Source organism: Triturus cristatus, chromosome 11 (assembly GCF_964204655.1).
Source record: "Triturus cristatus chromosome 11, aTriCri1.1, whole genome shotgun sequence".
Classification (NCBI taxonomy): Eukaryota; Metazoa; Chordata; class Amphibia; order Caudata; family Salamandridae; genus Triturus; species Triturus cristatus.
This window is the reverse complement of record NC_140594.1, coordinates 1,140,624,496-1,140,650,344: the sequence shown is the minus strand read 5'-3', so window position 1 is coordinate 1,140,650,344 and position 25,849 is coordinate 1,140,624,496. Positions and strand designations below refer to the sequence as shown.

The window sequence follows — 25,849 nt, the reverse complement described above, 5'->3', positions numbered from 1 at the left end:
CACCTGAATGCAGCGCCACCTTGTAGCCATCGGATGTAACTGCAGCTCACAAAATGTTATATCAGAGAGCAAGTTGAGAGGACTCCAAGAGGCAGATGTCCATGGAAAGAGCCTCTCATGACAGCAGGAAGGTTGGATATTTCAAGATGGCAACATTTCCTGTCCAACGTCCTCACGTCCCGAACGCTCCCAAACGCTCAAAAGCCTCGCCCTCACCGGGTAGATCTCTGGCTCCCAGTTAAAATCAAATCCTGAGCATGCTAGCGCTAGGATCAAAGAGAGAGGAGAGGGTTAGAGAGCTGCTATCTTGGTAAAGGCCTGAAACTGCTAGTTCCCAAGAGGGTCTGCACTTTCAGTTATGACTGACTGTGAGACGAGAAGATGAAGATTTTCTGCACCCAGCATACATTGCAGCATGCTTAGGCAAATGAGGAGCGAGACCCACCAATCCCTCGCCACTTCGCTGAAAGCTCCTCCTCTGCATAAAGAGAACACTTTTACAAGGGAGCAGAGTGGCGCAGCGGAAGCGTGCTGGGCCCATAACCCAGAGGTCGATGGATCGAAACCATCCTCTGCTATAATATTTCTTGTTTTTTCTTCTGAGAACCAATCTGTCATTTCCACGCTACCAGCAAGGAAAAGCGCAGGCTTGTGCTAGCTATGTGAGAAAAGACTTCTCAACTATCTGTCTCTGCTGAAACACAACAGAGTGATCGCCAAAGGATCAACCCCATACTTTGAAAGTAAAGATACCCAATTATAAGCATAAATGACTGGTGGGACCGTCACACGTTTTTCTGGGCATGCTTTGAATGTCATTCTTGCCTTTTCGTTCTGCTCTTATCATTCTCCTGGGCATTTCATGGAAGGCACTCTCTTTCTCTTCGCTGCTTTGCTTCCAATGCTGCCTAAATATGTTCATTTCCACTATTTGTACTACTGCTTTCCATTTCTTCTCTTCTGCACAGATTTGGCCTTGGTTTCAATCCCCAGTTCCTTACCCTCTACAAGAAACTTTCTACTGCTTTTCATGTTGGTATCTAAACCAAATGCACCATTGAAACTGGTGCAAGATAGTCATTGAACTCGGGGTTGTAATCTTTAGAACCGAGAGCAACCACATCATAGGGCGTTGGTGGTATAGTGGTGAGCATAGCTGCTTCCCAAGCAGTTGACCCGGGTTCGATTCCCGGCAAATGCAGTGCAAATTTTTATATGTTCTCCAAGCAGGATTTGTTTTAATGCAACATGTCACAAAACGGAAATATCATGAACAGATTAATCAGACGTTAAATTAAAAAAAAAATGAAATACTTAGGCAGGCATCTCGATCGCCCCATCTGCTACATTCATTGTCCTATTAGATGCTATTTTCCAAAAAGCAGAGTCACCACTCACATGTGCTGGTAATAAATATGTTGCGGGCGGTAGACAATGAAAGGGCTGAACCCCGACCAGACATTCTAACTCTAGCATCTCTATATTAAAAAGCATTTCTAGGCAATATCTAGCATGTGAATAAAAGTAGGCAAGATCCACCGATGAATCTGGCAAAAGTCCCCAACGATTTTGTGCACACTTGTTCTCTCACCTGAATGCAGCGCCACCTTGTAGCCATCGGATGTAACTGCAGCTCACAAAATATTATATCAGAGAGCAAGTTGAGAGGACTCCAAGAGGCAGATGTCCATGGAAAGAGCCTCTCACGACAGCAGGAAGGTTGGATATTTCAAGATGGCAACATTTCCTGTCCAATGTCCTCACGTCCCGAACGCTCCCAAACGCTCAAAAGCCTCACACCGGGCAAGCCCTCACCGGGTAGATCTCTGGCTCCCAGTTAAAATCAAATCCTGAGCATGCTAGCGCTACGATCAAAGAGAGAGGAGAGGGTTAGAGAGCTGCTATCTTGGTAAAGGCCTGAAACTGCTAGTTCCCAAGAGGGTCTGCACTTTCAGTTATGACTAACTGTGAGACGAGAAGATGAAGATTTTCTGCACCCAGCATACATTGCAGCATGCTTAGGCAAATGAGGAGCGAGACCCACCAATCCCTCGCCACTTCGCTGAAAGCTCCTCCTCTGCATAAAGAGAACACTTTTACAAGGGAGCAGAGTGGCGCAGCGGAAGCGTGCTGGGCCCATAACCCAGAGGTCGATGGATCGAAACCATCCTCTGCTATAATATTTCTTGTTTTTTCTTCTGAGGACCAATCTGTCATTTCCACGCTACCAGCAAGGAAAAGCGCAGGCTTGTGCTAGCTATGTGAGAAAAGACTTCTCAACTATCTGTCTCTGCTGAAATACAAGCGAGTGATCGCCAAAGGATCAACCCCATACTTTGAAAGTAAAGATACCCAATTATAAGCATAAATGACTGGTGGGACCGTCACACGTTTTTCTGGGCATGCTTTGAATGTCATTCTTGCCTTTTCGTTCTGCTCTTATCATTCTCCTGGGCATTTCATGGAAGGCACTCTCTTTCTCTTCGCTGCTTTGCTTCCAATGCTGCCTAAATATGTTCATTTCCACTATTTGTACTACTGCTTTCCATTTCTTCTCTTCTGCACAGATTTGGCCTTGGTTTCAATCCCCAGTTCCTTACCCTCTACAAGAAACTTTCTACTGCTTTTCATGTTGGTATCTAAACCAAATGCACCATTGAAACTGGTGCAAGATAGTCATTGAACTCGGGGTTGTAATCTTTAGAACCGAGAGCACCCACATCATAGGGCGTTGGTGGTATAGTGGTGAGCATAGCTGTTTCCCAAGCAGTTGACCCGGGTTCGATTCCCGGCCAATGCAGTGCAAATTTTTATATGTTCTCCAAGCAGGATTTGTTTTAATGCAACATGTCACAAAACGGAAATATCATGAACAGATTAATCAGACGTTAAATTAAAAAAAAAATGAAATACTTAGGCAGGCATCTCGATCGCCCCATCTGCTACATTCATTGTCCTATTAGATGCTATTTTCCAAAAAGCAGAGTCACCACTCACATGTGCTGGTAATAAATATGTTGCGGGCGGTAGACAATGAAAGGGCTGAACCCCGACTAGACATTCTAACTGTAGCATCTCTATATTAAAAAGCATTTCTAGGCAATATCTAGCATGTGAATAAAAGTAGGCAAGATCCACCGATGAATCTGGCAAAAGTCCCCAACGATTTTGTGCACACTTGTTCTCTCACCTGAATGCAGCGCCACCTTGTAGCCATCGGATGTAACTGCAGCTCACAAAATGTTATATCAGAGAGCAAGTTGAGAGGACTCCAAGAGGCAGATGTCCATGGAAAGAGCCTCTCATGACAGCAGGAAGGTTGGATATTTCAAGATGGCAACATTTCCTGTCCAACGTCCTCACGTCCCGAACGCTCCCAAACGCTCAAAAGCCTCGCCCTCACCGGGTAGATCTCTGGCTCCCAGTTAAAATCAAATCCTGAGCATGCTAGCGCTAGGATCAAAGAGAGAGGAGAGGGTTAGAGAGCTGCTATCTTGGTAAAGGCCTGAAACTGCTAGTTCCCAAGAGGGTCTGCACTTTCAGTTATGACTGACTGTGAGACGAGAAGATGAAGATTTTCTGCACCCAGCATACATTGCAGCATGCTTAGGCAAATGAGGAGCGAGACCCACCAATCCCTCGCCACTTCGCTGAAAGCTCCTCCTCTGCATAAAGAGAACACTTTTACAAGGGAGCAGAGTGGCGCAGCGGAAGCGTGCTGGGCCCATAACCCAGAGGTCGATGGATCGAAACCATCCTCTGCTATAATATTTCTTGTTTTTTCTTCTGAGAACCAATCTGTCATTTCCACGCTACCAGCAAGGAAAAGCGCAGGCTTGTGCTAGCTATGTGAGAAAAGACTTCTCAACTATCTGTCTCTGCTGAAACACAACAGAGTGATCGCCAAAGGATCAACCCCATACTTTGAAAGTAAAGATACCCAATTATAAGCATAAATGACTGGTGGGACCGTCACACGTTTTTCTGGGCATGCTTTGAATGTCATTCTTGCCTTTTCGTTCTGCTCTTATCATTCTCCTGGGCATTTCATGGAAGGCACTCTCTTTCTCTTCGCTGCTTTGCTTCCAATGCTGCCTAAATATGTTCATTTCCACTATTTGTACTACTGCTTTCCATTTCTTCTCTTCTGCACAGATTTGGCCTTGGTTTCAATCCCCAGTTCCTTACCCTCTACAAGAAACTTTCTACTGCTTTTCATGTTGGTATCTAAACCAAATGCACCATTGAAACTGGTGCAAGATAGTCATTGAACTCGGGGTTGTAATCTTTAGAACCGAGAGCAACCACATCATAGGGCGTTGGTGGTATAGTGGTGAGCATAGCTGCTTCCCAAGCAGTTGACCCGGGTTCGATTCCCGGCAAATGCAGTGCAAATTTTTATATGTTCTCCAAGCAGGATTTGTTTTAATGCAACATGTCACAAAACGGAAATATCATGAACAGATTAATCAGACGTTAAATTAAAAAAAAAATGAAATACTTAGGCAGGCATCTCGATCGCCCCATCTGCTACATTCATTGTCCTATTAGATGCTATTTTCCAAAAAGCAGAGTCACCACTCACATGTGCTGGTAATAAATATGTTGCGGGCGGTAGACAATGAAAGGGCTGAACCCCGACCAGACATTCTAACTCTAGCATCTCTATATTAAAAAGCATTTCTAGGCAATATCTAGCATGTGAATAAAAGTAGGCAAGATCCACCGATGAATCTGGCAAAAGTCCCCAACGATTTTGTGCACACTTGTTCTCTCACCTGAATGCAGCGCCACCTTGTAGCCATCGGATGTAACTGCAGCTCACAAAATATTATATCAGAGAGCAAGTTGAGAGGACTCCAAGAGGCAGATGTCCATGGAAAGAGCCTCTCACGACAGCAGGAAGGTTGGATATTTCAAGATGGCAACATTTCCTGTCCAATGTCCTCACGTCCCGAACGCTCCCAAACGCTCAAAAGCCTCACACCGGGCAAGCCCTCACCGGGTAGATCTCTGGCTCCCAGTTAAAATCAAATCCTGAGCATGCTAGCGCTAGGATCAAAGAGAGAGGAGAGGGTTAGAGAGCTGCTATCTTGGTAAAGGCCTGAAACTGCTAGTTCCCAAGAGGGTCTGCACTTTCAGTTATGACTAACTGTGAGACGAGAAGATGAAGATTTTCTGCACCCAGCATACATTGCAGCATGCTTAGGCAAATGAGGAGCGAGACCCACCAATCCCTCGCCACTTCGCTGAAAGCTCCTCCTCTGCATAAAGAGAACACTTTTACAAGGGAGCAGAGTGGCGCAGCGGAAGCGTGCTGGGCCCATAACCCAGAGGTCGATGGATCGAAACCATCCTCTGCTATAATATTTCTTGTTTTTTCTTCTGAGGACCAATCTGTCATTTCCACGCTACCAGCAAGGAAAAGCGCAGGCTTGTGCTAGCTATGTGAGAAAAGACTTCTCAACTATCTGTCTCTGCTGAAATACAAGCGAGTGATCGCCAAAGGATCAACCCCATACTTTGAAAGTAAAGATACCCAATTATAAGCATAAATGACTGGTGGGACCGTCACACGTTTTTCTGGGCATGCTTTGAATGTCATTCTTGCCTTTTCGTTCTGCTCTTATCATTCTCCTGGGCATTTCATGGAAGGCACTCTCTTTCTCTTCGCTGCTTTGCTTCCAATGCTGCCTAAATATGTTCATTTCCACTATTTGTACTACTGCTTTCCATTTCTTCTCTTCTGCACAGATTTGGCCTTGGTTTCAATCCCCAGTTCCTTACCCTCTACAAGAAACTTTCTACTGCTTTTCATGTTGGTATCTAAACCAAATGCACCATTGAAACTGGTGCAAGATAGTCATTGAACTCGGGGTTGTAATCTTTAGAACCGAGAGCACCCACATCATAGGGCGTTGGTGGTATAGTGGTGAGCATAGCTGTTTCCCAAGCAGTTGACCCGGGTTCGATTCCCGGCCAATGCAGTGCAAATTTTTATATGTTCTCCAAGCAGGATTTGTTTTAATGCAACATGTCACAAAACGGAAATATCATGAACAGATTAATCAGACGTTAAATTAAAAAAAAAATGAAATACTTAGGCAGGCATCTCGATCGCCCCATCTGCTACATTCATTGTCCTATTAGATGCTATTTTCCAAAAAGCAGAGTCACCACTCACATGTGCTGGTAATAAATATGTTGCGGGCGGTAGACAATGAAAGGGCTGAACCCCGACTAGACATTCTAACTGTAGCATCTCTATATTAAAAAGCATTTCTAGGCAATATCTAGCATGTGAATAAAAGTAGGCAAGATCCACCGATGAATCTGGCAAAAGTCCCCAACGATTTTGTGCACACTTGTTCTCTCACCTGAATGCAGCGCCACCTTGTAGCCATCGGATGTAACTGCAGCTCACAAAATGTTATATCAGAGAGCAAGTTGAGAGGACTCCAAGAGGCAGATGTCCATGGAAAGAGCCTCTCATAACAGCAGGAAGGTTGGATATTTCAAGATGGCAACATTTCCTGTCCAACGTCCTCACGTCCCGAACGCTCCCAAACGCTCAAAAGCCTCGCCCTCACCGGGTAGATCTCTGGCTCCCAGTTAAAATCAAATCCTGAGCATGCTAGCGCTAGGATCAAAGAGAGAGGAGAGGGTTAGAGAGCTGCTATCTTGGTAAAGGCCTGAAACTGCTGGTTCCCAAGAGGGTCTGCACTTTCAGTTATGACTGACTGTGAGACGAGAAGATGAAGATTTTCTGCACCCAGCATACATTGCAGCATGCTTAGGCAAATGAGGAGCGAGACCCACCAATCCCTCGCCACTTCGCTGAAAGCTCCTCCTCTGCATAAAGAGAACACTTTTACAAGGGAGCAGAGTGGCGCAGCGGAAGCGTGCTGGGCCCATAACCCAGAGGTCGATGGATCGAAACCATCCTCTGCTATAATATTTCTTGTTTTTTCTTCTGAGAACCAATCTGTCATTTCCACGCTACCAGCAAGGAAAAGCGCAGGCTTGTGCTAGCTATGTGAGAAAAGACTTCTCAACTATCTGTCTCTGCTGAAATACAAGAGAGTGATCGCCAAAGGATCAACCCCATACTTTGAAAGTAAAGATACCCAATTATAAGCATAAATGACTGGTGGGACCGTCACACGTTTTTCTGGGCATGCTTTGAATGTCATTCTTGCCTTTTCGTTCTGCTCTTATCATTCTCCTGGGCATTTCATGGAAGGCACTCTCTTTCTCTTCGCTGCTTTGCTTCCAATGCTGCCTAAATATGTTCATTTGCACTATTTGTACTACTGCTTTCCATTTCTTCTCTTCTGCACAGATTTGGCCTTGGTTTCAATCCCCAGTTCCTTACCCTCTACAAGAAACTTTCTACTGCTTTTCATGTTGGTATCTAAACCAAATGCACCATTGAAACTGGTGCAAGATAGTCATTGAACTCGGGGTTGTAATCTTTAGAACCGAGAGCAACCACATCATAGGGCGTTGGTGGTATAGTGGTGAGCATAGCTGCTTCCCAAGCAGTTGACCCGGGTTCGATTCCCGGCCAATGCAGTGCAAATTTTTATATGTTCTCCAAGCAGGATTTGTTTTAATGCAACATGTCACAAAACGGAAATATCATGAACAGATTAATCAGACGTTAAATTAAAAAAAAAATGAAATACTTAGGCAGGCATCTCGATCGCCCCATCTGCTACATTCATTGTCCTATTAGATGCTATTTTCCAAAAAGCAGAGTCACCACTCACATGTGCTGGTAATAAATATGTTGCGGGCGGTAGACAATGAAAGGGCTGAACCCCGACCAGACATTCTAACTCTAGCATCTCTATATTAAAAAGCATTTCTAGGCAATATCTAGCATGTGAATAAAAGTAGGCAAGATCCACCGATGAATCTGGCAAAAGTCCCCAACGATTTTGTGCACACTTGTTCTCTCACCTGAATGCAGCGCCACCTTGTAGCCATCGGATGTAACTGCAGCTCACAAAATGTTATATCAGAGAGCAAGTTGAGAGGACTCCAAGAGGCAGATGTCCATGGAAAGAGCCTCTCACGACAGCAGGAAGGTTGGATATTTCAAGATGGCAACATTTCCTCTCCAACGTCCTCACGTCCCGAACGCTCCCAAACGCTCAAAAGCCTCGCCCTCACCGGGTAGATCTCTGGCTCCCAGTTAAAATCAAATCCTGAGCATGCTAGCGCTAGGATCAAAGAGAGAGGAGAGGGTTAGAGAGCTGCTATCTTGGTAAAGGCCTGAAACTGCTAGTTCCCAAGAGGGTCTGCACTTTCAGTTATGACTGACTGTGAGACGAGAAGATGAAGATTTTCTGCACCCAGCATACATTGCAGCATGCTTAGGCAAATGAGGAGCGAGACCCACCAATCCCTCGCCACTTCGCTGAAAGCTCCTCCTCTGCATAAAGAGAACACTTTTACAAGGGAGCAGAGTGGCGCAGCGGAAGCGTGCTGGGCCCATAACCCAGAGGTCGATGGATCGAAACCATCCTCTGCTATAATATTTCTTGTTTTTTCTTCTGAGAACCAATCTGTCATTTCCACGCTACCAGCAAGGAAAAGCGCAGGCTTGTGCTAGCTATGTGAGAAAAGACTTCTCAACTATCTGTCTCTGCTGAAATACAAGAGAGTGATCGCCAAAGGATCAACCCCATACTTTGAAAGTAAAGATACCCAATTATAAGCATAAATGACTGGTGGGACCGTCACACGTTTTTCTGGGCATGCTTTGAATGTCATTCTTGCCTTTTCGTTCTGCTCTTATCATTCTCCTGGGCATTTCATGGAAGGCACTCTCTTTCTCTTCGCTGCTTTGCTTCCAATGCTGCCTAAATATGTTCATTTCCACTATTTGTACTACTGCTTTCCATTTCTTCTCTTCTGCACAGATTTGGCCTTGGTTTCAATCCCCAGTTCCTTACCCTCTACAAGAAACTTTCTACTGCTTTTCATGTTGGTATCTAAACCAAATGCACCATTGAAACTGGTGCAAGATAGTCATTGAACTCGGGGTTGTAATCTTTAGAACCGAGAGCACCCACATCATAGGGCGTTGGTGGTATAGTGGTGAGCATAGCTGCTTCCCAAGCGGTTGACCCGGGTTCGATTCCCAGCCAATGCAGTGCAAATTTTTATATGTTCTCCAAGCAGGATTTGTTTTAATGCAACATGTCACAAAACGGAAATATCATGAACAGATTAATCAGACGTTAAATTAAAAAAAAAATGAAATACTTAGGCAGGCATCTCGATCGCCCCATCTGCTACATTCATTGTCCTATTAGATGCTATTTTCCAAAAAGCAGAGTCACCACTCACATGTGCTGGTAATAAATATGTTGCGGGCGGTAGACAATGAAAGGGCTGAACCCCGACCAGACATTCTAACTCTAGCATCTCTATATTAAAAAGCATTTCTAGGCAATATCTAGCATGTGAATAAAAGTAGGCAAGATCCACCGATGAAACTGGCAAAAGTCCCCAACGATTTTCTGCACACTTGTTCTCTCACCTGAATGCAGCGCCACCTTGTAGCCATCGGATGTAACTGCAGCTCACAAAATGTTATATCAGAGAGCAAGTTGAGAGGACTCCAAGAGGCAGATGTCCATGGAAAGAGCCTCTCACGACAGCAGGAAGGTTGGATATTTCAAGATGGCAACATTTCCTGTCCAATGTCCTCACGTCCCGAACGCTCCCAAACGCTCAAAAGCCTCACACCAGGCAAGCCCTCACCGGGTAGATCTCTGGCTCCCAGTTAAAATCAAATCCTGAGCATGTTAGCGCTAGGATCAAAGAGAGAGGAGAGGGTTAGAGAGCTGCTATCTTGGTAAAGGCCTGAAACTGCTAGTTCCCAAGAGGGTCTGCACTTTCAGTTATGACTGACTGTGAGACGAGAAGATGAAGATTTTCTGCACCCAGCATACATTGCAGCATGCTTAGGCAAATGAGGAGCGAGACCCACCAATCCCTCGCCACTTCCCTGAAAGCTCCTCCTCTGCATAAAGAGAACACTTTTACAAGGGAGCAGAGTGGCGCAGCGGAAGCGTGCTGGGCCCATAACCCAGAGGTCGATGGATCGAAACCATCCTCTGCTATAATATTTCTTGTTTTTTCTTCTGAGAACCAATCTGTCATTTCCACGCTACCAGCAAGGAAAAGCGCAGGCTTGTGCTAGCTATGTGAGAAAAGACTTCTCAACTATCTGTCTCTGCTGAAATACAAGAGAGTGATCGCCAAAGGATCAACCCCATACTTTGAAAGTAAAGATACCCAATTATAAGCATAAATGACTGGTGGGACCGTCACACGTTTTTCTGGGCATGCTTTGAATGTCATTCTTGCCTTTTCGTTCTGCTCTTATCATTCTCCTGGGCATTTCATGGAAGGCACTCTCTTTCTCTTCGCTGCTTTGCTTCCAATGCTGCCTAAATATGTTCATTTCCACTATTTGTACTACTGCTTTCCATTTCTTCTCTTCTGCACAGATTTGGCCTTGGTTTCAATCCCCAGTTCCTTACCCTCTACAAGAAACTTTCTACTGCTTTTCATGTTGGTATCTAAACCAAATGCACCATTGAAACTGGTGCAAGATAGTCATTGAACTCGGGGTTGTAATCTTTAGAACCGAGAGCAACCACATCATAGGGCATTGGTGGTATAGTGGTGAGCATGGCTGCTTCCCAAGCAGTTGACCCGGGTTCGATTCCCGGCCAATGCAGTGCAAATTTTTATATGTTCTCCAAGCAGGATTTGTTTTAATGCAACATGTCACAAAACGGAAATATCATGAACAGATTAATCAGACGTTAAATTAAAAAAAAAATGAAATACTTAGGCAGGCATCTCGATCGCCCCATCTGCTACATTCATTGTCCTATTAGATGCTATTTTCCAAAAAGCAGAGTCACCACTCACATGTGCTGGTAATAAATATGTTGCGGGCGGTAGACAATGAAAGGGCTGAACCCCGACTAGACATTCTAACTGTAGCATCTCTATATTAAAAAGCATTTCTAGGCAATATCTAGCATGTGAATAAAAGTAGGCAAGATCCACCGATGAATCTGGCAAAAGTCCCCAACGATTTTGTGCACACTTGTTCTCTCACCTGAATGCAGCGCCACCTTGTAGCCATCGGATGTAACTGCAGCTCACAAAATGTTATATCAGAGAGCAAGTTGAGAGGACTCCAAGAGGCAGATGTCCATGGAAAGAGCCTCTCATGACAGCAGGAAGGTTGGATATTTCAAGATGGCAACATTTCCTGTCCAACGTCCTCACGTCCCGAACGCTCTCAAACGCTCAAAAGCCTCGCCCTCACCGGGTAGATCTCTGGCTCCCAGTTAAAATCAAATCCTGAGCATGCTAGCGCTAGGATCAAAGAGAGAGGAGAGGGTTAGAGAGCTGCTATCTTGGTAAAGGCCTGAAACTGCTAGTTCCCAAGAGGGTCTGCACTTTCAGTTATGACTGACTGTGAGACGAGAAGATGAAGATTTTCTGCACCCAGCATACATTGCAGCATGCTTAGGCAAATGAGGAGCGAGACCCACCAATCCCTCGCCACTTCGCTGAAAGCTCCTCCTCTGCATAAAGAGAACACTTTTACAAGGGAGCAGAGTGGCGCAGCGGAAGCGTGCTGGGCCCATAACCCAGAGGTCGATGGATCGAAACCATCCTCTGCTATAATATTTCTTGTTTTTTCTTCTGAGGACCAATCTGTCATTTCCACGCTACCAGCAAGGAAAAGCGCAGGCTTGTGCTAGCTATGTGAGAAAAGACTTCTCAACTATCTGTCTCTGCTGAAATACAAGAGAGTGATCGCCAAAGGATCAACCCCATACTTTGAAAGTAAAGATACCCAATTATAAGCATAAATGACTGGTGGGACCGTCACACGTTTTTCTGGGCATGCTTTGAATGTCATTTTTGCCTTTTCGTTCTGCTCTTATCATTCTCCTGGGCATTTCATGGAAGGCACTCTCTTTCTCTTCGCTGCTTTGCTTCCAATGCTGCCTAAATATGTTCATTTCCACTATTTGTACTACTGCTTTCCATTTCTTCTCTTCTGCACAGATTTGGCCTTGGTTTCAATCCCCAGTTCCTTACCCTCTACAAGAAACTTTCTACTGCTTTTCATGTTGGTATCTAAACCAAATGCACCATTGAAACTGGTGCAAGATAGTCATTGAACTCGGGGTTGTAATCTTTAGAACCGAGAGCACCCACATCATAGGGCGTTGGTGGTATAGTGGTGAGCATAGCTGCTTCCCAAGCAGTTGACCCGGGTTCGATTCCCGGCCAATGCAGTGCAAATTTTTATATGTTCTCCAAGCAGGATTTGTTTTAATGCAACATGTCACAAAACGGAAATATCATGAACAGATTAATCAGACGTTAAATTAAAAAAAAAATGAAATACTTAGGCAGGCATCTCGATCGCCCCATCTGCTACATTAATTGTCCTATTAGATGCTATTTTCCAAAAAGCAGAGTCACCACTCACATGTGCTGGTAATAAATATGTTGGGGGCGGTAGACAATGAAAGGGCTGAACCCCGACCAGACATTCTAACTCTAGCATCTCTATATTAAAAAGCATTTCTAGGCAATATCTAGAATGTGAATAAAAGTAGGCAAGATCCACCGATGAATCTGGCAAAAGTCCCCAACGATTTTGTGCACACTTGTTCTCTCACCTGAATGCAGCGCCACCTTGTAGCCATCGGATGTAACTGCAGCTCACAAAATGTTATATCAGAGAGCAAGTTGAGAGGACTCCAAGAGGCAGATGTCCATGGAAAGAGCCTCTCACGACAGCAGGAAGGTTGGATATTTCAAGATGGCAACATTTCCTGTCCAATGTCCTCACGTCCCGAACGCTCCCAAACGCTCAAAAGCCTCACACCGGGCAAGCCCTCACCGGGTAGATATCTGGCTCCCAGTTAAAATCAAATCCTGAGCATGCTAGCGCTAGGATCAAAGAGAGAGGAGAGGGTTAGAGAGCTGCTATCTTGGTAAAGGCCTGAAACTGCTGGTTCCCAAGAGGGTCTGCACTTTCAGTTATGACTGACTGTGAGACGAGAAGATGAAGATTTTCTGCACCCAGCATACATTGCAGCATGCTTAGGCAAATGAGGAGCGAGACCCACCAATCCCTCGCCACTTCGCTGAAAGCTCCTCCTCTGCATAAAGAGAACACTTTTACAAGGGAGCAGAGTGGCGCAGCGGAAGCGTGCTGGGCCCATAACCCAGAGGTCGATGGATCAAAACCATCCTCTGCTATAATATTTCTTGTTTTTTCTTCTGAGAACCAATCTGTCATTTCCACGCTACCAGCAAGGAAAAGCGCAGGCTTGTGCTAGCTATGTGAGAAAAGACTTCTCAACTATCTGTCTCTGCTGAAATACAAGAGAGTGATCGCCAAAGGCTCAACCCCATACTTTGAAAGTAAAGATACCCAATTATAAGCATAAATGACTGGTGGGACCGTCACACGTTTTTCTGGGCATGCTTTGAATGTCATTTTTGCCTTTTCGTTCTGCTCTTATCATTCTCCTGGGCATTTCATGGAAGGCACTCTCTTTCTCTTCGCTGCTTTGCTTCCAATGCTGCCTAAATATGTTCATTTCCACTATTTGTACTACTGCTTTCCATTTCTTCTCTTCTGCACAGATTTGGCCTTGGTTTCAATCCCCAGTTCCTTACCCTCTACAAGAAACTTTCTACTGCTTTTCATGTTGGTATCTAAACCAAATGCACCATTGAAACTGGTGCAAGATAGTCATTGAACTCGGGGTTGTAATCTTTAGAACCGAGAGCACCCACATCATAGGGCGTTGGTGGTATAGTGGTGAGCATAGCTGCTTCCCAAGCAGTTGACCCGGGTTCGATTCCCGGCCAATGCAGTGCAAATTTTTATATGTTCTCCAAGCAGGATTTGTTTTAATGCAACATGTCACAAAACGGAAATATCATGAACAGATTAATCAGACGTTAAATTAAAAAAAAAATGAAATACTTAGGCAGGCATCTCGATCGCCCCATCTGCTACATTAATTGTCCTATTAGATGCTATTTTCCAAAAAGCAGAGTCACCACTCACATGTGCTGGTAATAAATATGTTGCGGGCGGTAGACAATGAAAGGGCTGAACCCCGACCAGACATTCTAACTCTAGCATCTCTATATTAAAAAGCATTTCTAGGCAATATCTAGCATGTGAATAAAAGTAGGCAAGATCCACCGATGAATCTGGCAAAAGTCCCCAACGATTTTGTGCACACTTGTTCTCTCACCTGAATGCAGCGCCACCTTGTAGCCATCGGATGTAACTGCAGCTCACAAAATGTTATATCAGAGAGCAAGTTGAGAGGACTCCAAGAGGCAGATGTCCATGGAAAGAGCCTCTCATGACAGCAGGAAGGTTGGATATTTCAAGATGGCAACATTTCCTCTCCAACGTCCTCACGTCCCGAACGCTCCCAAACGCTCAAAAGCCTCGCCCTCACCGGGTAGATCTCTGGCTCCTAGTTAAAATCAAATCCTGAGCATGCTAGCGCTAGGATCAAAGAGAGAGGAGAGGGTTAGAGAGCTGCTATCTTGGTAAAGGCCTGAAACTGCTAGTTCCCAAGAGGGTCTGCACTTTCAGTTATGACTGACTGTGAGACGAGAAGATGAAGATTTTCTGCACCCAGCATACATTGCAGCATGCTTAGGCAAATGAGGAGCGAGACCCACCAATCCCTCGCCACTTCGCTGAAAGCTCCTCCTCTGCATAAAGAGAACACTTTTACAAGGGAGCAGAGTGGCGCAGCGGAAGCGTGCTGGGCCCATAACCCAGAGGTCGATGGATCGAAACCATCCTCTGCTATAATATTTCTTGTTTTTTCTTCTGAGAACCAATCTGTCATTTCCACGCTACCAGCAAGGAAAAGCGCAGGCTTGTGCTAGCTATGTGAGAAAAGACTTCTCAACTATCTGTCTCTGCTGAAATACAAGAGAGTGATCGCCAAAGGATCAACCCCATACTTTGAAAGTAAAGATACCCAATTATAAGCATAAATGACTGGTGGGACCGTCACACGTTTTTCTGGGCATGCTTTGAATGTCATTCTTGCCTTTTCGTTCTGCTCTTATCATTCTCCTGGGCATTTCATGGAAGGCACTCTCTTTCTCTTCGCTGCTTTGCTTCCAATGCTGCCTAAATATGTTCATTTCCACTATTTGTACTACTGCTTTCCATTTCTTCTCTTCTGCACAGATTTGGCCTTGGTTTCAATCCCCAGTTCCTTACCCTCTACAAGAAACTTTCTACTGCTTTTCATGTTGGTATCTAAACCAAATGCACCATTGAAACTGGTGCAAGATAGTCATTGAACTCGGGGTTGTAATCTTTAGAACAGAGAGCAACCACATCATAGGGCGCTGGTGGTATAGTGGTGAGCATAGCTGCTTCCCAAGCAGTTGACCCGGGTTCGATTCCCGGCCAATGCAGTGCAAATTTTTATATGTTCTCCAAGCAGGATTTGTTTTAATGCAACATGTCACAAAACGGAAATATCATGAACAGATTAATCAGACGTTAAATTAAAAAAAAAATGAAATACTTAGGCAGGCATCTCGATCGCCCCATCTGCTACATTCATTGTCCTATTAGATGCTATTTTCCAAAAAGCAGAGTCACCCCTCACATGTGCTGGTAATAAATATGTTGCGGGCGGTAGACAATGAAAGGGCTGAACCCCGACTAGACATTCTAACTGTAGCATCTCTATATTAAAAAGCATTTCTAGGCAATATCTAGCATGTGAATAAAAGTAGGCAAGATCCACCGATGAATCTGGCAAAAGTCCCCAACGATTTTGTGCACACTTGTTCTCTCACCTGAATGCAGCGCCACCTTGTAGCCATCGGATGTAGCTGCAGCTCACAAAATGTTATATCAGAGAGCAAGTTGAGAGGACTCCAAGAGGCAGATGTCCATGGAAAGAGCCTCTCATGACAGCAGGAAGGTTGGATATTTCAAGATGGCAACATTTCCTCTCTTACGTCCTCACGTCCCGAACGCTCCCAAACGCTCAAAAGCCTCACCCTCACCGGGTAGATCTCTGGCTCCCAGTTAAAATCAAATCCTGAGCATGCTAGCGCTAGGATCAAAGAGAGAGGAGAGGGTTAGAGAGCTGCTATCTTGGTAAAGGCCTGAAACTGCTAGTTCCCAAGAGGGTCTGCACTTTCAGTTATGACTGACTGTGAGACGAGAAGATGAAGATTTTCTGCACCCAGCATACATTGCAGCATGCTTAGGCAAATGAGGAGCGAGACCCACCAATCCCTCGCCACTTCGCTGAAAGCTCCTCCTCTGCATAAAGAGAACACTTTTACAAGGGAGCAGAGTGGCGCAGCGGAAGCGTGCTGGGCCCATAACCCAGAGGTCGATGGATCGAAACCATCCTCTGATATAATATTTCTTGTTTTTTCTTCTGAGGACCAATCTGTCATTTCCACGCTACCAGCAAGGAAAAGCGCAGGCTTGTGCTAGCTATGTGAGAAAAGACTTCTCAACTATCTGTCTCTGCTGAAATACAAGAGAGTGATCGCCAAAGGATCAACCCCATACTTTGAAAGTAAAGATACCCAATTATAAGCATAAATGACTGGTGGGACCGTCACACGTTTTTCTGGGCATGCTTTGAATGTCATTCTTGCCTTTTCGTTCTGCTCTTATCATTCTCCTGGGCATTTCATGGAAGGCACTCTCTTTCTCTTCGCTGCTTTGCTTCCAATGCTGCCTAAATATGTTCATTTCCACTATTTGTACTACTGCTTTCCATTTCTTCTCTTCTGCACAGATTTGGCCTTGGTTTCAATCCCCAGTTCCTTACCCTCTACAAGAAACTTTCTACTGCTTTTCATGTTGGTATCTAAACCAAATGCACCATTGAAACTGGTGCAAGATAGTCATTGAACTCGGGGTTGTAATCTTTAGAACCGAGAGCACCCACATCATAGGGCGTTGGTGGTATAGTGGTGAGCATAGCTGCTTCCCAAGCAGTTGACCCGGGTTCGATTCCCGGCCAATGCAGTGCAAATTTTTATATGTTCTCCAAGCAGGATTTGTTTTAATGCAACATGTCACAAAACGGAAATATCATGAACAGATTAATCAGACGTTAAATTAAAAAAAAAATGAAATACTTAGGCAGGCATCTCGATCGCCCCATCTGCTACATTCATTGTCCTATTAGATGCTATTTTCCAAAAAGCAGAGTCACCACTCACATGTGCTGGTAATAAATATGTTGCGGGCGGTAGACAATGAAAGGGCTGAACCCCGACCAGACATTCTAACTCTAGCATCTCTATATTAAAAAGCATTTCTAGGCAATATCTAGCATGTGAATAAAAGTAGGCAAGATCCACCGATGAATCTGGCAAAAGTCCCCAACGATTTTGTGCACACTTGTTCTCTCACCTGAATGCAGCGCCACCTTGTAGCCATCGGATGTAACTGCAGCTCACAAAATGTTATATCAGAGAGCAAGTTGAGAGGACTCCAAGAGGCAGATGTCCATGGAAAGAGCCTCTCATGACAGCAGGAAGGTTGGATATTTCAAGATGGCAACATTTCCTCTCCAACGTCCTCACGTCCCGAACGCTCCCAAACGCTCAAAAGCCTCGCCCTCACCGGGTAGATCTCTGGCTCCTAGTTAAAATCAAATCCTGAGCATGCTAGCGCTAGGATCAAAGAGAGAGGAGAGGGTTAGAGAGCTGCTATCTTGGTAAAGGCCTGAAACTGCTAGTTCCCAAGAGGGTCTGCACTTTCAGTTATGACTGACTGTGAGACGAGAAGATGAAGATTTTCTGCACCCAGCATACATTGCAGCATGCTTAGGCAAATGAGGAGCGAGACCCACCAATCCCTCGCCACTTCGCTGAAAGCTCCTCCTCTGCATAAAGAGAACACTTTTACAAGGGAGCAGAGTGGCGCAGCGGAAGCGTGCTGGGCCCATAACCCAGAGGTCGATGGATCGAAACCATCCTCTGCTATAATATTTCTTGTTTTTTCTTCTGAGAACCAATCTGTCATTTCCACGCTACCAGCAAGGAAAAGCGCAGGCTTGTGCTAGCTATGTGAGAAAAGACTTCTCAACTATCTGTCTCTGCTGAAATACAAGAGAGTGATCGCCAAAGGATCAACCCCATACTTTGAAAGTAAAGATACCCAATTATAAGCATAAATGACTGGTGGGACCGTCACACGTTTTTCTGGGCATGCTTTGAATGTCATTCTTGCCTTTTCGTTCTGCTCTTATCATTCTCCTGGGCATTTCATGGAAGGCACTCTCTTTCTCTTCGCTGCTTTGCTTCCAATGCTGCCTAAATATGTTCATTTCCACTATTTGTACTACTGCTTTCCATTTCTTCTCTTCTGCACAGATTTGGCCTTGGTTTCAATCCCCAGTTCCTTACCCTCTACAAGAAACTTTCTACTGCTTTTCATGTTGGTATCTAAACCAAATGCACCATTGAAACTGGTGCAAGATAGTCATTGAACTCGGGGTTGTAATCTTTAGAACCGAGAGCAACCACATCATAGGGCATTGGTGGTATAGTGGTGAGCATGGCTGCTTCCCAAGCAGTTGACCCGGGTTCGATTTCCGGCCAATGCAGTGCAAATTTTTATATGTTCTCCAAGCAGGATTTGTTTTAATGCAACATGTCACAAAACGGAAATATCATGAACAGATTAATCAGACGTTAAATTAAAAAAAAAATGAAATACTTAGGCAGGCATCTCGATCGCCCCATCTGCTACATTCATTGTCCTATTAGATGCTATTTTCCAAAAAGCAGAGTCACCACTCACATGTGCTGGTAATAAATATGTTGCGGGCGGTAGACAATGAAAGGGCTGAACCCCGACTAGACATTCTAACTGTAGCATCTCTATATTAAAAAGCATTTCTAGGCAATATCTAGCATGTGAATAAAAGTAGGCAAGATCCACTGATGAATCTGGCAAAAGTCCCCAACGATTTTGTGCACACTTGTTCTCTCACCTGAATGCAGCGCCACCTTGTAGCCATCGGATGTAACTGCAGCTCACAAAATGTTATATCAGAGAGCAAGTTGAGAGGACTCCAAGAGGCAGATGTCCATGGAAAGAGCCTCTCATGACAGCAGGAAGGTTGGATATTTCAAGATGGCAACATTTCCTGTCCAACGTCCTCACGTCCCGAACGCTCCCAAACGCTCAAAAGCCTCACCCTCACCGGGTAGATCTCTGGCTCCCAGTTAAAATCAAATCCTGAGCATGCTAGCGCTAGGATCAAAGAGAGAGGAGAGGGTTAGAGAGCTGCTATCTTGGTAAAGGCCTGAAACTGCTGGTTCCCAAGAGGGTCTGCACTTTCAGTTATGACTGACTGTGAGACGAGAAGATGAAGATTTTCTGCACCCAGCATACATTGCAGCATGCTTAGGCAAATGAGGAGCGAGACCCACCAATCCCTCGCCACTTCGCTGAAAGCTCCTCCTCTGCATAAAGAGAACACTTTTACAAGGGAGCAGAGTGGCGCAGCGGAAGCGTGCTGGGCCCATAACCCAGAGGTCGATGGATCGAAACCATCCTCTGCTATAATATTTCTTGTTTTTTATTCTGAGGACCAATCTGTCATTTCCACGCTACCAGCAAGGAAAAGCGCAGGCTTGTGCTAGCTATGTGAGAAAAGACTTCTCAACTATCTGTCTCTGCTGAAATACAAGAGAGTGATCGCCAAAGGATCAACCCCATACTTTGAAAGTAAAGATACCCAATTATAAGCATAAATGACTGGTGGGACCGTCACACGTTTTTCTGGGCATGCTTTGAATGTCATTCTTGCCTTTTCGTTCTGCTCTTATCATTCTCCTGGGCATTTCATGGAAGGCACTCTCTTTCTCTTCGCTGCTTTGCTTCCAATGCTGCCTAAATATGTTCATTTCCACTATTTGTACTACTGCTTTCCATTTCTTCTCTTCTGCACAGATTTGGCCTTGGTTTCAATCCCCAGTTCCTTACCCTCTACAAGAAACTTTCTACTGCTTTTCATGTTGGTATCTAAACCAAATGCACCATTGAAACTGGTGCAAGATAGTCATTGAACTCGGGGTTGTAATCTTTAGAACCGAGAGCACCCACATCATAGGGCGTTGGTGGTATAGTGGTGAGCATAGCTGCTTCCCAAGCAGTTGACCCGGGTTCGATTCCCGGCCAATGCAGTGCAAATTTTTATATGTTCTCCAAGCAGGATTTGTTTTAATGCAACATGTCACAAAACGGAAATATCATGAACAGATTAATCAGACGTTAAATTAAAAAAAAAATGAAATACTTAGGCAGGCATCTCGATCGCCCCATCTGCTACATTCATTGTCCCATTAGATGCTATTTTCCAAAAAGCAGAGTCACCACTCACATGTGCTGGTAATAAATATGTTGCGGGCGGTAGACAATGAAAGGGCTGAACCCCGACCAGACATTCTAACTCTAGCATCTCTATATTAAAAAGCATTTCTAGGCAATATCTAGCATGTGAATAAAAGTAGGCAAGATCCACCGATGAATCTGGCAAAAGTCCCCAACGATTTTGTGCACACTTGTTCTCTCACCTGAATGCAGCGCCACCTTGTAGCCATCGGATGTAACTGCAGCTCACAAAATGTTATATCAGAGAGCAAGTTGAGAGGACTCCAAGAGGCAGATGTCCATGGAAAGAGCCTCTCACGACAGCAGGAAGGTTGGATATTTCAAGATGGCAACATTTCCTGTCCAATGTCCTCACGTCCCGAACGCTCCCAAACGCTCAAAAGCCTCACACCGGGCAAGCCCTCACCGGGTAGATCTCTGGCTCCCAGTTAAAATCAAATCCTGAGCATGCTAGCGCTAGGATCAAAGAGAGAGGAGAGGGTTAGAGAGCTGCTATCTTGGTAAAGGCCTGAAACTGCTAGTTCCCAAGAGGGTCTGCACTTTCAGTTATGACTGACTGTGAGACGAGAAGATGAAGATTTTCTGCACCCAGCATACATTGCAGCATGCTTAGGCAAATGAGGAGCGAGACCCACCAATCCCTCGCCACTTCGCTGAAAGCTCCTCCTCTGCATAAAGAGAACACTTTTACAAGGGAGCAGAGTGGCGCAGCGGAAGCGTGCTGGGCCCATAACCCAGAGGTCGATGGATCGAAACCATCCTCTGCTATAATATTTCTTGTTTTTTCTTCTGAGGACCAATCTGTCATTTCCACGCTACCAGCAAGGAAAAGCGCAGGCTTGTGCTAGCTATGTGAGAAAAGACTTCTCAACTATCTGTCTCTGCTGAAATACAAGAGAGTGATCGCCAAAGGATCAACCCCATACTTTGAAAGTAAAGATACCCAATTATAAGCATAAATGACTGGTGGGACCGTCACACGTTTTTCTGGGCATGCTTTGAATGTCATTTTTGCCTTTTCGTTCTGCTCTTATCATTCTCCTGGGCATTTCATGGAAGGCACTCTCTTTCTCTTCGCTGCTTTGCTTCCAATGCTGCCTAAATATGTTCATTTCCACTATTTGTACTACTGCTTTCCATTTCTTCTCTTCTGCACAGATTTGGCCTTGGTTTCAATCCCCAGTTCCTTACCCTCTACAAGAAACTTTCTACTGCTTTTCATGTTGGTATCTAAACCAAATGCACCATTGAAACTGGTGCAAGATAGTCATTGAACTCGGGGTTGTAATCTTTAGAACCGAGAGCACCCACATCATAGGGCGTTGGTGGTATAGTGGTGAGCATAGCTGCTTCCCAAGCAGTTGACCCGGAGTTTCGATTCCCGGCCAATGCAGTGCAAATTTTTATATGTTCTCCAAGCAGGATTTGTTTTAATGCAACATGTCACAAAACGGAAATATCATGAACAGATTAATCAGACGTTAAATAAAAAAAAAAATGAAATACTTAGGCAGGCATCTCGATCGCCCCATCTGCTACATTAATTGTCCTATTAGATGCTATTTTCCAAAAAGCAGAGTCACCACTCACATGTGCTGGTAATAAATATGTTGCGGGCAGTAGACAATGAAAGGGCTGAACCCCGACCAGACATTCTAACTCTAGCATCTCTATATTAAAAAGCATTTCTAGGCAATATCTAGCATGTGAATAAAAGTAGGCAAGATCCACCGATGAATCTGGCAAAAGTCCCCAACGATTTTGTGCACACTTGTTCTCTCACCTGAATGCAGCGCCACCTTGTAGCCATCGGATGTAACTGCAGCTCACAAAATGTTATATCAGAGAGCAAGTTGAGAGGACTCCAAGAGGCAGATGTCCATGGAAAGAGCCTCTCATGACAGCAGGAAGGTTGGATATTTCAAGATGGCAACATTTCCTGTCCAACGTCCTCACGTCCCGAACGCTCCCAAACGCTCAAAAGCCTCACCCTCACCGGGTAGATCTCTGGCTCCCAGTTAAAATCAAATCCTGAGCATGCTAGCGCTAGGATCAAAGAGAGAGGAGAGGGTTAGAGAGCTGCTATCTTGGTAAAGGCCTGAAACTGCTGGTTCCCAAGAGGGTCTGCACTTTCAGTTATGACTGACTGTGAGACGAGAAGATGAAGATTTTCTGCACCCAGCATACATTGCAGCATGCTTAGGCAAATGAGGAGCGAGACCCACCAATCCCTCGCCACTTCGCTGAAAGCTCCTCCTCTGCATAAAGAGAACACTTTTACAAGGGAGCAGAGTGGCGCAGCGGAAGCGTGCTGGGCCCATAACCCAGAGGTCGATGGATCGAAACCATCCTCTGCTATAATATTTCTTGTTTTTTCTTCTGAGAACCAATCTGTCATTTCCACGCTACCAGCAAGGAAAAGCGCAGGCTTGTGCTAGCTATGTGAGAAAAGACTTCTCAACTATCTGTCTCTGCTGAAATACAAGAGAGTGATCGCCAAAGGATCAACCCCATACTTTGAAAGTAAAGATACCCAATTATAAGCATAAATGACTGGTGGGACCGTCACACGTTTTTCTGGGCATGCTTTGAATGTCATTCTTGCCTTATCGTTCTGCTCTTATCATTCTCCTGGGCATTTCATGGAAGGCACTCTCTTTCTCTTCGCTGCTTTGCTTCCAATGCTGCCTAAATATGTTCATTTCCACTATTTGTACTACTGCTTTCCATTTCTTCTCTTCTGCACAGATTTGGCCTTGGTTTCAATCCCCAGTTCCTTACCCTCTACAAGAAACTTTCTACTGCTTTTCTTGTTGGTATCTAAACCAAATGCACCATTGAAACTGGTGCAAGATAGTCATTGAACTCGGGGTTGTAATCTTTAGAACCGAGAGCAACCACATCATAGGGCATTGGTGGTATAGTGGTGAGCATGGCTGCTTCCCAAGCAGTTGACCCGGGTTCGATTCCCGGCCAATGCAGTGCAAATTTTTATATGTTCTCCAAGCAGGATTTGTTTTAATGCAACATGTCACAAAACGGAAATATCATGAACAGATTAATCAGACGTTAAATTAAAAAAAAAATGAAATACTTAGGCAGGCATCTCGATCGCCCCATCTGCTACATTCATTGTCCTATTAGATGCTATTTTCCAAAAAGCAGAGTCACCACTCACATGTGCTGGTAATAAATATGTTGCGGGCGGTAGACAATGAAAGGGCTGAACCCCGGCTAGACATTCTAACTGTAGCATCTCTATATTAAAAAGCATTTCTAGGCAATATCTAGCATGTGAATAAAAGTAGGCAAGATCCACCGATGAATCTGGCAAAAGTCCCCAACGATTTTCTGCACACTTGTTCTCTCACCTGAATGCAGCGCCACCTTGTAGCCATCGGATGTAACTGCAGCTCACAAAATGTTATATCAGGGAGCAAGTTGAGAGGACTCCAAGAGGCAGATGTCCATGGAAAGAGCCTCTCATAACAGCAGGAAGGTTGGATATTTCAAGATGGCAACATTTCCTGTCCAACGTCCTCACGTCCCGAACGCTCCCGAACGCTCAAAAGCCTCGCCCTCACCGGGTAGATCTCTGGCTCCCAGTTAAAATCAAATCCTGAGCATGCTAGCGCTAGGATGAAAGAGAGAGGAGAGGGTTAGAGAGCTGCTATCTTGGTAAAGGCCTGAAACTGCTGGTTCCCAAGAGGGTCTGCACTTTCAGTTATGACTGACTGTGAGACGAGAAGATGAAGATTTTCTGCACCCAGCATACATTGCAGCATGCTTAGGCAAATGAGGAGCGAGACCCACCAATCCCTCGCCACTTCGCTGAAAGCTCCTCCTCTGCATAAAGAGAACACTTTTACAAGGGAGCAGAGTGGCGCAGCGGAAGCGTGCTGGGCCCATAACCCAGAGGTCGATGGATCGAAACCATCCTCTGCTATAATATTTCTTGTTTTTTCTTCTGAGGACCAATCTGTCATTTCCACGCTACCAGCAAGGAAAAGCGCAGGCTTGTGCTAGCTATGTGAGAAAAGACTTCTCAACTATCTGTCTCTGCTGAAATACAAGAGAGTGATCGCCAAAGGATCAACCCCATACTTTGAAAGTAAAGATACCCAATTATAAGCATAAATGACTGGTGGGACCGTCACACGTTTTTCTGGGCATGCTTTGAATGTCATTCTTGCCTTTTCGTTCTGCTCTTATCATTCTCCTGGGCATTTCATGGAAGGCACTCTCTTTCTCTTCGCTGCTTTGCTTCCAATGCTGCCTAAATATGTTCATTTCCACTATTTGTACTACTGCTTTCCATTTCTTCTCTTCTGCACAGATTTGGCCTTGGTTTCAATCCCCAGTTCCTTACCCTCTACAAGAAACTTTCTACTGCTTTTCATGTTGGTATCTAAACCAAATGCACCATTGAAACTGGTGCAAGATAGTCATTGAACTCGGGGTTGTAATCTTTAGAACAGAGAGCAACCACATCATAGGGCGCTGGTGGTATAGTGGTGAGCATAGCTGCTTCCCAAGCAGTTGACCCGGGTTCGATTCCCGGCCAATGCAGTGCAAATTTTTATATGTTCTCCAAGCAGGATTTGTTTTAATGCAACATGTCACAAAACGGAAATATCATGAACAGATTAATCAGACGTTAAATTAAAAAAAAAATGAAATACTTAGGCAGGCATCTCGATCGCCCCATCTGCTACATTCATTGTCCTATTAGATGCTATTTTCCAAAAAGCAGTCACCACTCACATGTGCTGGTAATAAATATGTTGCGGGCGGTAGACAATGAAAGGGCTGAACCCCGGCTAGACATTCTAACTGTAGCATCTCTATATTAAAAAGCATTTCTAGGCAATATCTAGCATGTGAATAAAAGTAGGCAAGATCCACCGATGAATCTGGCAAAAGTCCCCAACGATTTTCTGCACACTTGTTCTCTCACCTGAATGCAGCGCCACCTTGTAGCCATCGGATGTAACTGCAGCTCACAAAATGTTATATCAGGGAGCAAGTTGAGAGGACTCCAAGAGGCAGATGTCCATGGAAAGAGCCTCTCATAACAGCAGGAAGGTTGGATATTTCAAGATGGCAACATTTCCTGTCCAACGTCCTCACGTCCCGAACGCTCCCAAACGCTCAAAAGCCTCGCCCTCACCGGGTAGATCTCTGGCTCCCAGTTAAAATCAAATCCTGAGCATGCTAGCGCTAGGATCAAAGAGAGAGGAGAGGGTTAGAGAGCTGCTATCTTGGTAAAGGCCTGAAACTGCTGGTTCCCAAGAGGGTCTGCACTTTCAGTTATGACTGACTGTGAGACGAGAAGATGAA

General features: G+C 44.9%; 12 non-coding genes across 12 annotated transcripts; all 12 read left to right on the top strand.

The window, feature by feature from the left end:
• Nucleotides 1–2,728: 2,728 nt before the first annotated feature.
• On the top strand, nucleotides 2,729–2,800 carry TRNAG-CCC (transfer RNA glycine (anticodon CCC)). Its single transcript has one exon. It is a non-coding gene; the product is annotated as a tRNA-Gly (tRNA).
• Nucleotides 2,801–5,915: 3,115 nt separating this feature from the next.
• Nucleotides 5,916–5,987, top strand: TRNAG-CCC (transfer RNA glycine (anticodon CCC)). The gene has a single exon. It is a non-coding gene; the product is annotated as a tRNA-Gly (tRNA).
• Nucleotides 5,988–7,503: 1,516 nt separating this feature from the next.
• Nucleotides 7,504–7,575, top strand: TRNAG-CCC (transfer RNA glycine (anticodon CCC)). The gene has a single exon. It is a non-coding gene; the product is annotated as a tRNA-Gly (tRNA).
• Nucleotides 7,576–10,690: 3,115 nt separating this feature from the next.
• Nucleotides 10,691–10,762, top strand: TRNAG-CCC (transfer RNA glycine (anticodon CCC)). The gene has a single exon. It is a non-coding gene; the product is annotated as a tRNA-Gly (tRNA).
• A 1,516-nt stretch (nucleotides 10,763–12,278) lies between these two features.
• On the top strand, nucleotides 12,279–12,350 carry TRNAG-CCC (transfer RNA glycine (anticodon CCC)). The gene has a single exon. It is a non-coding gene; the product is annotated as a tRNA-Gly (tRNA).
• A 1,527-nt stretch (nucleotides 12,351–13,877) lies between these two features.
• Nucleotides 13,878–13,949, top strand: TRNAG-CCC (transfer RNA glycine (anticodon CCC)). The gene has a single exon. It is a non-coding gene; the product is annotated as a tRNA-Gly (tRNA).
• A 1,516-nt stretch (nucleotides 13,950–15,465) lies between these two features.
• Nucleotides 15,466–15,537, top strand: TRNAG-CCC (transfer RNA glycine (anticodon CCC)). The gene has a single exon. It is a non-coding gene; the product is annotated as a tRNA-Gly (tRNA).
• A 1,516-nt stretch (nucleotides 15,538–17,053) lies between these two features.
• Nucleotides 17,054–17,125, top strand: TRNAG-CCC (transfer RNA glycine (anticodon CCC)). Its single transcript has one exon. It is a non-coding gene; the product is annotated as a tRNA-Gly (tRNA).
• A 1,516-nt stretch (nucleotides 17,126–18,641) lies between these two features.
• TRNAG-CCC (transfer RNA glycine (anticodon CCC)) lies at nucleotides 18,642–18,713 on the top strand. The gene has a single exon. It is a non-coding gene; the product is annotated as a tRNA-Gly (tRNA).
• A 1,516-nt stretch (nucleotides 18,714–20,229) lies between these two features.
• On the top strand, nucleotides 20,230–20,301 carry TRNAG-CCC (transfer RNA glycine (anticodon CCC)). Its single transcript has one exon. It is a non-coding gene; the product is annotated as a tRNA-Gly (tRNA).
• Nucleotides 20,302–23,418: 3,117 nt separating this feature from the next.
• Nucleotides 23,419–23,490, top strand: TRNAG-CCC (transfer RNA glycine (anticodon CCC)). Its single transcript has one exon. It is a non-coding gene; the product is annotated as a tRNA-Gly (tRNA).
• Nucleotides 23,491–25,006: 1,516 nt separating this feature from the next.
• TRNAG-CCC (transfer RNA glycine (anticodon CCC)) lies at nucleotides 25,007–25,078 on the top strand. The gene has a single exon. It is a non-coding gene; the product is annotated as a tRNA-Gly (tRNA).
• Nucleotides 25,079–25,849: the final 771 nt, after the last annotated feature.